General features: G+C 40.9%; 1 long non-coding RNA gene across 1 annotated transcript; it reads left to right on the top strand.

Annotated features, from left to right (window-relative positions):
- The first annotated feature begins 716 nt into the window (after positions 1-716).
- On the top strand, positions 717-11,632 carry LOC147129291 (uncharacterized). Its single transcript, XR_015082448.1, has 3 exons — positions 717-860; positions 3,682-3,838; positions 9,093-11,632. It is a non-coding gene; the product is annotated as an uncharacterized LOC147129291 (long non-coding RNA).
- Positions 11,633-14,353: the final 2,721 nt, after the last annotated feature.

Raw genomic sequence — 14,353 nt, 5'->3', positions numbered from 1 at the left:
TAAAATAAAAATTGCTTGCATTGATTGGATTAGATAATGAAAGTGTAAAGATGCAAGTGTTGTATATGGTGAGCTTCACATATACTGTGAGCAAAACAGTACAGAATTACAACAGCATTGATTAAAAAGCACCCTTTGCCAAGATATTGTGTGTGGTTGATTATAATAATATAATCAATATGATAATAATGCAAAATACGCTTTATTTTTAAATCAGGGTTTCCCAAATATTTTCGGATCAAGATATATAACATAAAAAAACGTTCCTTTCCCAAGAAATTGTGTGCATGAGCCTAATGATGAATATGTCATACTCTTTATTTTTAAGTCAGGGTTTTCCGAACATTTTCAGCTCAAGATAGCTTATCACATTTTACACTGACAAACAAGAACTCAATGAAAAATTTAAGGCTCGCTTTAAAAATCCACTAAGCCAACAAAGGCCCTGCTCCCAGTTCAATAATGCTAATTTATTTTCAGATAAGTGCAACAGCGTTGGTGATCGGTCCTCCTCTGGTCTGGTGTGGTGACCTTCCCCCCTGCTGCGCCTCGCCTTCATGCCGAGGTATTTAGAAGCAAATGAAATATTCTTTTGTGCAAACACCTCCATCCATCTCGCCAAGTTACTGACTTTTGGTCGTCGATGTACGTGATGAAAGTCAAGGCCCGTAAATGGAGTTATGATAAGACCGCTGGGCTGGGACAAAGGCACATGTGCAGAAATCCAGCTGCTTTATTGTCTCCAGCAGGTCGGAGCTTTGTGTTCCTGCGGGCTATTTCAAAGTAGAGCACAGACGTGGGGCTGGAAAAATGAATCTATTAATGTCAAAACTCAGTGATGGACTACACTGGGATGTCAAGTAAGTGCATGGATTACTAACTTGACCAAATTTATCATTGTATCTGAATTACGGGCATCCTTTGGAACAAAATATCTCACAACACGCCATTTGTTAATCTTATGTAATCAACACATTTTATTTACGTATAAATTCATGAATTATGTTCATTAATTAAATTAAGAATAAAATTTAAGGTTGAATACAATAACCATGGATGAAAACTGGACAGCTAGCAACTGATTAGCTTATCATCTAGCTAAGCAGCTAGCCTGGTTTCATTCAGTCCATTAGTTACCCTGGCCGCTATTTCAAGGCAACATTTAAATTGAGATTAATATCATAATAATGTTCGTGTGAACTATTAAACAAAATGCGGCATGGAACACAAAATAATATACATATTGTAGATTAGCCTAGCAGTTACCTAACACTGTCCAAGAAGGGCAAAAGGAAGCCATATTTTTTTGTCAAAGTCAACATTTTCCAATGCAGTATAGCTATATTTAGTAATGTGTATTTTCTGCAGTGTTTCTGCCATGAAAGAAAGACATGTTCTAAAAGACCAAATGATACAATGTCTGAAATTCTAGCATTTGGTTAGCCTAGGACCTGTGCTAGCTTCTTCCCTAGAACAAGGTAACAATTGAAGTCAACCATTTATGAGTATGGGTACAGTACATGCAGTCATGTCTAATAAGGTAGAGAATACAAAATTCAATATGTGAAAAGGTGCATCTGACTAGCTGAGCAGTTAACCTAGCTCTTCCTAGCAAGCTAGGTGCTGCTGGCTAACAGCTAACATAGCTGTGGCCAAGATAGATGTTTTTAATTCCTTTTTTTTTTTTTTCCTCTAAATGTTAAACCAAACATGAATTTAGCGACAACAATGAGCATTTTTTTTTTTACTTTAGGTTCTTCCTGTTTCAATGCTAATTCTATTGCTACACACACACGTCTCTAAATTGAGCGATTGTCATGACAATTAATAAAGCTGTCTATTAGTAAGTGGAGAGGCTGCACGGTGTGTGAGCAGTTCACACGTCTTGCTTCACAATTGTGAGGTTTGGGGTTCAAATCTTGTCTACAGTTTATGATTCCATACTTGGCCCCATATACCAAAAACATAAGATAGTCGACCCTTATAGGACCCTATATTAAAGTGATCCATAGATGGAAAGCTAATAAGCTTTAGATCATTTAATATGACCATTATTAATCATAATGATTATAATAATAATAGATTATGCAGGCTGCAGTAAATGAAAGTTTAGTTTCGCTGTCTTTTCCACTCCAGAACAATGCTGCTTTTGAGGGCGCTTTGTGAGACATGCACACACACACGCACACACACTAGAACATTGTAGCAGATTCCCGCCATGGTCCACTTGGGCAGCTCTCAATCTCACCTGACTGCCAATGGCAACATCTTCAAACAGCGTCGCTGTACGCATACGAGAGTTGGCGTTCAAGTGTGAGACGTTTGTGTATTTGCACAGTGTTCTGGATTCCGGCAAAGTGTGTGTGTGTTTGGTGTACATTGCCTGTGTGTGTGTGAGTGCAAACATGGTGAGGATGTAGTAACAGTGTGGTGTCAACAGTGTTTATGGGACCTTGACATGTGTGTAACTTTCCCTTAGCGCTTCTTGTTGTTGAAACATTCCCAAAGAATCGTTGTGGGAAGTTTCGCTGTGTAAAGAGCAAGGGTGGGAAAAGAATGGCCCTCGGGACACATGCGGCCCCCTCTGTTCTTAAATCAGGTCCCAAAATGGCTTGCATAATCAAAAGTCCTGTATTATTTGTTTACATTAATTTAACATAAGTAGTAAACAAATAAAATAAAATCCACATTTTGAAAAAAATCATTAGTTAATTATTTCTTATTTACATTAAAAAAAAAATCATTATTGAAAAAAACAATTCTTAACCTCAACCACCTGACCGTGCCCACTGCCTGCTTTAAAAATCATATCCTGGACCATGAACTCAAAATTTGATGCTGGAATTGCGGGTTTTATTCAAAGACAAACACATTCAAAGATGGAAATAGAAAATTCAAGTCAGGTGCACCACAAGGCTTTTCTGTGACCATTTCAAATGGATTCATGTGCAGGATTTTGAAGGTGAAGCTGCGTCATTTGAAGGTGTTCATTGCAGACATGAACACAGCCTCCCTGTTTCCCATGACTCTTGGCTAGCTTCCCATGGCACCTCAGCGCTAATCCGTCTGATCTGGCGTGGCTGCTGTTTGTTTTCCTGCACTGAGTCATCTATCTGCTGGTAATGAGATCTTGTCGCCGCACGCCGATAATCAGCATTCCTGCACATTGGTGGCAAACCTTGACTGCTTGTTTTGCGTCTTTTTTGTTTGGCCTGCTTGCTTTGGTCATGGGAAAGCCAATGAACATTTTACACACCCTTGTCATTGTCATTTTGTTTTGTTTTTTTTGGGCTTTGTTGCTTCACTGTGGTATAGTCAAGAATGGGTGTTTAGGCTGCATCACTTTCCAACTTGACTTTAGCGACGTTGCCAAACGCGACTGAAGTGGAACCTCTCAAAAATAACGGTTTAAGTTAAGCGATTGAGCACTGCACATAAAAAATGTAATTTTCAAAAAAACTGTGACCATATATCGGATTTTGAGGCTTAACCTACAATACATTGTACATACTTTTTATTGAACCAGGAAAACATGGTGAGATTGTCAAATAAGGCCGTTGGCAATGATTGACTGCCCTGTGTATCCACAGCTAAACATGAAATTATGAATACAATTGAGTATTTTTTTCATGTGTGTTTTTAATTAATTAATGTATTTATTTATTTTTCTTTTTAATTAAGCATCATCATGCATCAATTGACCATTGTGCTGCGGCCCACCTTGGCCACCTGGGGGCTGTAGAAAACAGACGGACAGATATACTGTACATGGACATTTGGATGTTATGGATGCTTCAGCTTGTCTCCAGTCCTCGCGGGGGATAAAGAATATATGACTGTGAGTACTGTTACATTGAATGTCTAAATATATTTCCGAACCATTTGTGTTCAAATATCAGTTATATATTTGTTTCCCGTTATGTGTTAGCATTAAGATAACAGTAACTTGGGACTGGCTTGAAACTTGAAGGTTAAGACTTATGATTTCCTCCCACCTCTGGTTTTTGCTGATATTTACTCCCCGACCCTCCCACTGTGAGAGTCACATGTGAAAAATGACACCTACTTTCTCATTGCGCTTTCTCAGGATCCTGATGCGCGTTTGTTTGTTGGACAGTAAATTTTTTTTTGTTGTTTTTTTTTGCCTCTTGTCTCAGCTGGTGTGTGCGTGGGGCTGTTTTAGCGTAAAGCCCAGCGGGAAAGTGAATACAAGACAGCAGATAAACAGAAAGGCTGGACGGCAAACGCAGCTGGAAACGCGCAGAGACGCCATGAGAACGCTCTCTAATGCTTTTCCAAACATGTAATAGATCACTTAGCTCCACTGTCACAATACTCGCATGTCCGCTGTTATCTTCTCCATTGGGATCCCACCTCAATATGTTGTCGTTTTATCTTCAAATATCAGCTTTTTTAATCATTGTGGTGTATTTAAAAATGGATCGAAAAATCGAAATCTTACAAATCTTAATTTTGCATTGACATAGACTTTCCTCGGCATTTTCTACACAAATCACTCAGTTGGTTTATTCCATATTTTTGTCTTATGAAAATAGTTCATCAGCGGCAGTTTTACTTTACTCACTCGTTCCCATTTATTATTTTTGTAGCGTATATTTCAGTTTCTTTAAAACGACTTTTCCAATTGGGACCCGCTGTCATGGCCTGCGCTGCTCTACCCTTTGACTTTTTTCCCACTTTATGCATCCGTCAGCTCTATATATAACCTAATTATAGCGTCTGGGTTCAGAGGTCACAGCTGTGTGCCCCCCGGGACAGTCCCTTTGCAGAAAGAAGGGACGAGGCAGGCTGCAGGTGTCCGAAATGGACTCTGAATCAGGGAATTCCTTGACACAAGAGGTCCTTTAGGAAAAAAAAAATACATATTGTTAAAACCTTATCTTTGAAATTTGAGCACTTTTATCATAAAATTAAGCTGACAAAATACATGGGGTATAAAATTCATATTATTATTACCCTTATCAAATAGAAGGACGTTTTTGTTTGTTGAGTTTTTTTAACTGGAAAAGTTACATTTCCACAATGATTCAAATTATAATTAAGACATTTATGTCCAATGGTGTGAAAAAGTCTACACCCCCCGGTCATATGACTTACCCCAGCATCACAAACATTTTTTTTTCAATTGAGCTGTACAGTTTAGAAGTCACAATAATGGTGGAAAAAGAACTGAAATGGTTTGTCTTGGTCTCGTTCTTTCAATATCACAAAACGCTGGCATTTGAACAGAGGTGTGTCGACTTTTTTAAACCACTGCCAAAGCAAACAGAGACACTGAGATGAGATGAGGTCAGGATTTGATGAGGTCAGGATTTGGCCAGGGTATGAATTATTTATGACTGTACAAACAAAGCAAAACAAATAAGGATATGGCGAACTGTCACGTGTATGGGAGACGCAAGCGTTTTCGTTTGATGCCGACATTCCTCCGCAACCAAAGCACACGCGGGAGCAGTTTAGCTGAAAAGTAAACAGTGCTGAGTCTTTCAAGTGGTTCTTCACAGAACGTCGTCGCTGCCACGAAGTCCACATTCTTTTTTAATTTTTTTTTTCTATTTGACAGTCAGATTGGGAATAACTGAAGAAGAAGCAAAAAGACTGCACAGGAAGTTTCTGGTGAGGCTTCAAAGAAGTTAATGGCTGCCAGATTGAAATGAGCACGTGGTGCATATTAGCGCTGGCTCAGCTCGTTAGCAAGGAGCTGGCAGGGACAGGATTACCTCTCACACGCACACAAACGAAACGCTCTCACACAGACTTATGAAATGCTCTCAAACTACTCTACTCTGACTAATAAAACGCTCTCATATTTACTTTTACAAACACTAATGAATCGCTTGGACATACTACTCAAATGTTCTCAGATGTTCTGAAATGCTCTCATACTTAATACTAAAAAAGCTCTTATACTCACCAACGAAACTCTCATGAAAAACTACAGAAACACTTTTCACACTACTGAGAAATTCTCATACACACAGAGACATGCTCTCACACAAAATGATCTCATACATACTTTACTCTAGTAATACTTTCATACGTACTACTGAAACTCTCTCTAATAACTGAAACTCTCTCATACTTAACACTAAAAAGGTCTTATACTCACTAACGAAACTCTCATGAAAACTACAGAAACACTCTTTACACTACTGAAAAATTCTCAGACACACTTCGGACATGCTCTCACACAAAATGATCTCATACATACTTTACTCTAGTATACTTTCATACGTACTACTGAAACTCTCTCACATGCCTGAAACTGTCTTGCTCACACAACTGAAAGGCTTTCACACTCTACGGAAACGCTAGCAAACACTTCAATACTCTCACATTAACTACTGCAATGAAATGCTCTCACACAACGTACTGAAATACTCACGCTCACAACTGAAATGCTCTGACACACTCCTGAAATCCTAGCACACAGACTACTTTTTCAAACTGACAGGGTTTACGTGAAGGCTCTCACACACTAATCAAACACTCCCACCTACACGACTAAAACTACTGAAATGCTGTCACCCACACTACTGAAGGATTCTCACGCAGACTACTTAAACTCTCACACATACACTACTGAAACACTCAAAACTCTCAAGACTCTCACTCTACACACAACTGAACACTAAAAAAAAAAAAAAACTTTTTTCTCACTCATGAACACTACTGGAGTGCTCTCACACAACCACACGCCACTGAATTTCTTTTCAGTCACACATTCACTTCTGAAACTGTCATAGAGCAGACTGAAAAGTACTAAAATGCTCTCAAATATTAGACTGAAATGCTCTCACACATCACATTAAAATGTTCAAGTAAGCGTTTCACTAGTGTTTGTGAGAGGTCAACTCGAACAATGTCCCTCATAGCTGCTCATGATTGACTCCCATGTGGTTATGTTCTGCGTTGTCCTTTCCTTGTTTTATTTTGGAGGGAAACCTGCTTGTGTCGTCGTCGTCGCTTCTCCTTTCACTCCTCGTTTACGGCTCTCATTAGAGGAGGAGACTCCCGTTTGTGCGTTTTGAAATCCGGCTGAGTGTATTGTGATCTCCAGGCCCGCCGGGGGGGCTCGGTGGAGACTGTTGTTTGAGCCCAGCTGGGTGTGGTGGGGGGTCAGACAGAGGTTCACCGCTGTCTGCAAAGTCTTTAGCTTTTTGCGAGGCGACCCTTCCCCCGCCACTGCTTCTAATTGGCTGGATCGATTTGGAGGGAAACTTAACTTAAGACGCAGGGTCCCTCCGAAAATGGACAATGGCCAGTCCGAGTGTTTTGCATATGTCCACAAGGAAGACAGATGTTGGCGTTGCCCACCACGTCCACATTTGAATAGGCGTTATCGGAACACAATGGAAGAGACGACAAAGGCTCGAAATTTTGGCGGTCAGGCCAGATGCATCATTCTGGCGGGCAAAATCGTTTCTGAAATTGCTCCCCTTGCGACTTGATTATTGAAAGGTTGAAAGGCCCATAAAATCCTTAAAACCTTGTAAACGTGATCACGTTGTCATTGCGTCATCAATTCAGCAGTCATTTTCCAATATGCCTTTAATATATGAATGCGTCACTTAAATTTTTTAGACATAAGACGATGTGTTCCATAATTTCGACCCAATTTATTTATTGTATTCCCTCATTTCCCCAATTCTTTACTAATGTAATGATTTGCATGTAGCAATATTGAGTCGGATATAGGACTTTTTTATATTCTGTGTCAGTCACCTTAAATTGTTATTTTAGTGATTGCGTTATCTGTTTCCCATCTTTCTTCGTATTCACAGTATTAAAATCCCAACACATTTTAAATGACACTTTGTGATTATAGCACACCAATATCGTATCTAAAAGGGCTTCTATTCCCTCTCTGCCAATCAATAGCACAGCATTATGAAACAATGTCTATTTAGAAAAAAAAAAAACACTTCCAAGTTGCAGTAACGGTAAGCAAAAGCATTTCTTCCACGCTTGTTTTGCTGGCATGGCCTCAGTTCAGTAGTGACGAATCTCACCCTTGCACACTCATAAAGTGCAACAATCTGCAAAAAGCCCGAAAGAATGCATGCTCAGTTTTTCCTCCTTTTGTTGCGTGACCATTCTTCATCTCCTCCTCCTCGTCCTCCTCGCAATTGAGTGTGGTCAGCGAAGGTCATCCCGGGCTGTGCACAATGTAATTAGCCTTCCTGCACACATGCACAAACAGACTTGGAGCTAAACTTTAAGACCCCCTCCTTCAACAAGGGCCTGCACAGACAATGGACACATGCCAATGCGCTGACCTATGCGGGGCCAACAGGGACACAACCGAACTACTAAAAACTAGTGTGTGTCCGTGTATATGTGTGTGTGTGTAGCGCTGAATTACATCCCTGACAGCCCCTCATACTAACCCTTGACTGCATCCCCATCCACTGGCCTCTCCCCTCTAACATTACGCACGATCAGGTCACATTTCATGCGGCAAAAATTGATAAAGAGCTCAACAGCTGCTCAATCTCAGCTTTTTTCCTGTGGAGAAAGCGGGCGGCGGCCGGCGGCCGGCGTGGCGCTCGCCGCCGTCCCTGCGGATTGAATTTCATCTCAGAGACGTCATAAAGTTATATGACTGCGATGCGGTGAAGTTTGCAACCAAAGATGGAGCCCGGCGTTTGCCTCGTGAAACACTGAAAAGTCGTGAAATTACTTTTCTATCCATCTATACACGCTGCTACACACGAAGCTTAATGATTTTTTTTTTTTTTAAGTAACTTGTGAGGATTCTGATAGTGAGAATAAGAGAATTAAGGTCTGACATAATGGTCCTCCAGATGACAATTCACAATGAATTGAATGGACACTGACTGTGAGCGTAATTGCACACCAAATGTGAATGTGAAGCCTCCTTTTTATCTCGCGCTAGCTTTCATCAACCCTATTCAGTCTACTTTGGTGACCTGAACCTGTCCCAAAGCCCCCCGCCGAAGTCTTTTCCGTATTACCAGCCGCACCTCAAAACAAAACAAACAAAAAAAAACAAAAAAAAATCACCCCCGGCTCATCATAGTAACCTGTCTCTTTTTTTTTTCTGCCAGTGAGGAGCCCATTGTTAAGGGAAACTGGGGAGCCCCGGAGGGCGACGGCAAAATCGGGTGACTCCCTGGCTCCATCAATGAGTAAACACGCTAGCAACCAAGCCCCCACCTGTCTGCCGTGCACACCTCTTTCTTCAGGGGTATCAGTTCACTCGTCCCTCAGGGTGCGTTGGTGTTAGGCGGCAACGTTCTCATGCTAGCAGGTGGATTTGGAAGCAGACAACAGGTATGGATGAATAGCACTAGATGGAAAAAGTGCCATTTTTGACTGTGTGGTTTGACGAAAAGTGTGTTTTTTGAAGCCTGTAAAAAAAAATATATATATATTTAAAATATATATATATATATTTTTTTTTAACTAATCGCAACATTTTCCATAATAATTGCGATTAATCGCATTTTTCAACTACAATTTTTTTACAAAGCTTGGAATCGATATTTACTTTTGAATATTTTGATTCAAAGACTGCTCTAATAGCTTTCTTTGTTCCTTGAATACGATTCTTGTCCTGTAAAATACAACTACATATACACTGCCGTTCAAAAGTTTGGGGTCACCATGAAATTTTCTTTCCATAATAATTGCGATTAATCGCATTTTTCAACTACAATTTTTTTAACAAAGCTTGGAACCGATATTTACATTTGAATATTTTGATTCCAAGACTGCTCTAATAGCTTTCTTTGATCCTTGAATATGATTCTTGTCCTGTAAAATACAACTACATATACACTACTGCTCAAAAGTTTGGGGTCACCATGAAATTTCCTTATTTTTGAAAGAAAAGCATTTTTTTTAAATCAAGATAACTTTAAACTAATCAGGAATACACTTTATACATCATTCACGTGGTAAATGACAATTCTAGCTGCAAATGTCTGGTTTTTGGTACAATATCTACATAGGCGTATTGAAGCCCATTTCCAGCAACTATGACGCCAGTGTTCTAAAGATACAAGGTGTTTGTCCATTGCGTCAGAAGGCTCAAGGATATTAGAAAACCCTTGTGCAATCATCACTGGTTCAAATCGTTTTTTGTCACACCCAAAATGTGTCTATATACAATGAGGTTGTAATTATTTTATTCACAGTTTCATTTCACTTGTATTCCCTCCATGAGGGCAACGAATAATGGACATGAAAGTAGTCGCTCCAGAGACTGGCTGATGAGTCAAAAAAAAAAAAAAAAAAAAGAGTGCACCCTCTTTTCTTTCTGCACTCAACTGTGGTGAGAAGTAAAGACAGAAAAGCGGATGCAAGAAAGAACTGAATAATTAGAGCATGGAGGATTGTCCCGAATTTGGCTGACACATTCATGCATGCACACATACGTATGCATGAGTGCATGCACTTGCCTTTGCTTCTTCTCTACACGCACACACACACACACATTCATGCATATTTTAACCTGGAGGATTTTGGGCCTATCTGCACATGTATGCAGGCTAATCAGGGCCTCTTCACTGACAGAAAGCAAAGGGTCACTTGGGGTGAGATGTTTGTGATGGAAATTTGGACGGCAGGCGTAGGAAAACAAAGATCGTAGACAGGACGTCCCAGCAGACGACATACTTTACACATGACATAACGCATCTCGGATTTGAGGGAAAAATGCCTCCCTAAATTCGGACTGCGTAGCGCCTCATGTTATTGATAATGTGAAAGTAAAGTAACCTAATCATAGTTATAGTTCAAATAAAGGATTCATTTAGGGATATTTCCATTTTTAAAAAACACTTTAGCAAAGTCTATTTCAATATTTGTGACATTGGGGACAGCTGTCTTTATTTCTTTCCAAGAAATATCTTGAATCTTTTTAATGTACTGAGTGTTCAGACCATTGGATGCTGCATTCACTGTCTTTTCCACGCTTGGACAATCCAGTGTCGGGTGCATCAATTGGAACCTCCATGCTACAAGGAGGAATCACAGAAGCAAACTTTTTAATGGTGCTACGATTGAGCGGCTCAGAAAGGTCCACCTTTGACCCCGCCAGCCCCCGCCGGGGCCCCCAAACCCCCAAATCCCTGAAGCATTGCGACTCCTCCTCTCCTCCGGGGTTCAGTGCTTGTCATTGGTCATTAGTCAACCCCCCGGCGCTGATCTGATTACCGTCCAATTTGGAATCTGCCGACAACACACTTCCAGGATGAAGACAAGCCGCGTTCAGCACGTTTGCGCCACAACAAACAGAGCGATTGTTGAGGCACAGGATGACAATTTGATGACTTTGCACAAGACGGATTGAGGGGGGAAATTGGCTTTTGGTTGACTTCAAATGGACACCAATTGGAAAATTGCCTTCACCTGTCCGTCCGTCTGTCTGTCCGTGCGTTGGTCTGCCGTTCAGTCTGTCGGTCTTATTTTCTATGCAATTATTCAGAGCATATCACACGATACGTCAAAGAAATCGAGTTAGAATTACGTACATGGCATGTCTTGGCATGCTCACAAACGCACGCACACACACACACACGATTAGCCCCAAGCTCATTATGTATGTCTTTGGCTACGGGGGTTGGTGACCCTGAGAGCATGACCCAAGGGGACATTCGCGGAGTTAGTGGGGAGGGGAGGGGGCGCAGTGCGGTGGTCCGAGCGAGGGCGGGAGGGAGGTAGGGGGATGAAGTAACTTGTTGGTGCCCCTGCTGGTTGCGTTCACTGCCCTGAAGCCTGCTCATTGTGAAAAAGTTAAGGGAATGTTACTTAAGTGGGCCGGATGATTGATAAAGTGCCTTTGACTTGATAATATGATGAGCCTGCAAAAACAAAGCTCATTTGGATGATAAGAAAGGTCTTTTGTTTTTGGAGCCCGCAATTAATAGCAATATGTAAACAAATATCGTCCCCCGTGTGGCTTTAGAAGTTGTTAGTTGACTAGATGAGGAGAACATTTACATGTCATTTAAAAAGGCCCTTGATTAAGAAAGAATAGGACTGTTTTTTTTCTTCAATGAAGATAACATTATGTTCATCAGAAATACAGAAAAGACATTGTTTTTCTGTCACAGTAATTGACATGAAGAAGTAACCCCCGAAAATCACAAATGCTTCATCAATACATACATACATTAATACATCAAAACACTTATCTCCAATTTTGGAAACTTTGTTAATTTGCACTTTAATGTGATGTCTGTAACGCAGAAATATGATTCATGTAAAAATAAGAAAATGAAACAAAAATGGAGATAATTGTTTTTCACATGACAGAGACGATATAATACAACAATTCCCACATTCGTATTTATTTTTTATATCCTCTGCAAATAATTATAATAATATTGCAGGTTACTGAGTCACTTAACAGTAGTTGTGAAAGTCTTCTTAGTTTGTGTTTTGACTACTTTACTGCCCACTGAATTGATCAGGATGCACATCCCATATAGTCCTAGTTTATGTATCTATTGAAATTAATCTTAAAATGTTTTTTTTTTTCTTTTTACATGCGGAATGTGCTGAGTGGGGGATGCGATGATGGCATTCCCTCCTCATCTTCAGCAGAAGTCAGACCCAGGAAGGTTGATTTCCCTCCAAAAGTGCTCCTCCATTGTAGACGGGCCCCCCCTCCTCCACCGCCTGCCACTCAAACCACAACAGCAGCCGCCATCCAGACCCCCCCCCAGCCGCCACACATCAATCCACGCTGTGTGGGTGTATGTTTTGGGAAGGTGGTGTGTGTTAACCCCCCCCCCCCCACCCCATCCCCCAGGGGGCGTGGAGGATTTTTGTACAAACAAAGCAGCTTTTTCAAAACAAACTTAGCTTTTTAAATGGAAGTCATTGTGTTTTTGTTTTTTTTTCAGGTTTCATGCGAGGGAGTCAGGAGATGCAATCATCCTGGGGGGTATGTGACTTTTGCATTACTTCTCCGTTTTTGTCAGGAAGCTTAATCAGGCCCGCAGAGGTGCGAAGGTGAACTTTGACCCCGTGGTTATCTCGGGCTTTTCTGAAGGCTTTAGCATCAGGATATCCCTCGTTTTGCGCTTAACCGCAGTGCTTGACTTTCTGCTACCACTCGCTCGGTTCTGTTTTCACTGCCTACTTGGCACTTTGAATCCTGCTGGTTGGGGTTTGTAGGGTCTCAAATCGTGGTTTCAAGGCCAGTGTGTTGAGCGTCGACTTACTTTCCTCGTTCCTTCCTATCATTCGTGTTATTCTTCCTTTCTTAGTTCCATCCTTTCTTCCACGTTTCCCTTCTTCCTTTCTTGAATAAGAAATGATGTGTACCTACTTTTGACCCATTTATCCTGCTTTTCGCGTGGCGCTCAAACTGTACCAACTCCTCTGAGGAAAAAGGTGCTTGAAATGAATGACTTGGAAAGAGTGAAGAAGGCCAGAGATGATGGCAATGGTGTCATGTGGAGAGTAAACACAACATCTGCAGCTTTTAGTCTCTCATCACGTCAATCCTTGTTTGACTTCCTGTGCACTCTACCGGCTCCTGCATGTCAAATGACTCACATGCGACCTGCCAAAATATCACAAGTTGGTTCACACTAGTAAATCTAGCTAAATACAAATGGAACCTGCTCGGGAAATGGATGCTTTATTAATGTTGCAGAGTTAATAGGTTTACATCGAGTTATGTGCGACTGGCAAAGATGAGCTCAAGCCATCCGTGTGCAAGTTTCACGTGAATGAATACTTAGGCCTACTACGCTGCTGTATTTTAATGTTGGTCATACTGGCGGTACTTGGAGAGATAGGTTGCCAACAATTAATTAGATATTAATTAACTTAACATGGCTTAAACAATTCCACATATTTGAAACCTTTTTTTTGCTTCCCGTACTCATTGAGCTCTTTTCCCATTTCAGCTTGTATGCAAATGTCCTCTCTCACTATGTAAAGGGCGGTTGCAAACATTTGCGAGCAGGTGTTGCACATTTGCATTTCTGGGACACATCATCCGACAGGTAAACGGATTTCAACGTGTGGCTCGTGTTGTGGGTAAAACAATGGAGGTTAATTAGCTGAACCATGCACACATTCAGAACAACAACTAACTGTTTCCTCGTCTTGCATCCTTATTTTACAGTGACGTTCATACGCCATTCAAGCACTTTTGCAAAGAGTCTATGAGCCTTTTCCTCTGTCAAAGTGAGCAAACCCACCCAACAAAGGGCCAACCATGTGGATGAATGCTGCTTTTGTTTTGCCCATTTGAACCTGAGCTTTTTCCCCCTTAATGCTAAGAAGAGTGTGTTCACCCTTTTGGCTTGTCAGACGCTTTTTGGGCGCCAGCACCAAACGGGAA

Source organism: Filicampus tigris, chromosome 19 (genome assembly GCF_054856515.1).
Source record: "Filicampus tigris isolate MCC_2025a chromosome 19, RoL_Ftig_1.0, whole genome shotgun sequence".
Taxonomy (NCBI): domain Eukaryota; kingdom Metazoa; phylum Chordata; class Actinopteri; order Syngnathiformes; family Syngnathidae; genus Filicampus; species Filicampus tigris.
This window is presented reverse-complemented; position numbering and strand designations above follow the sequence as displayed.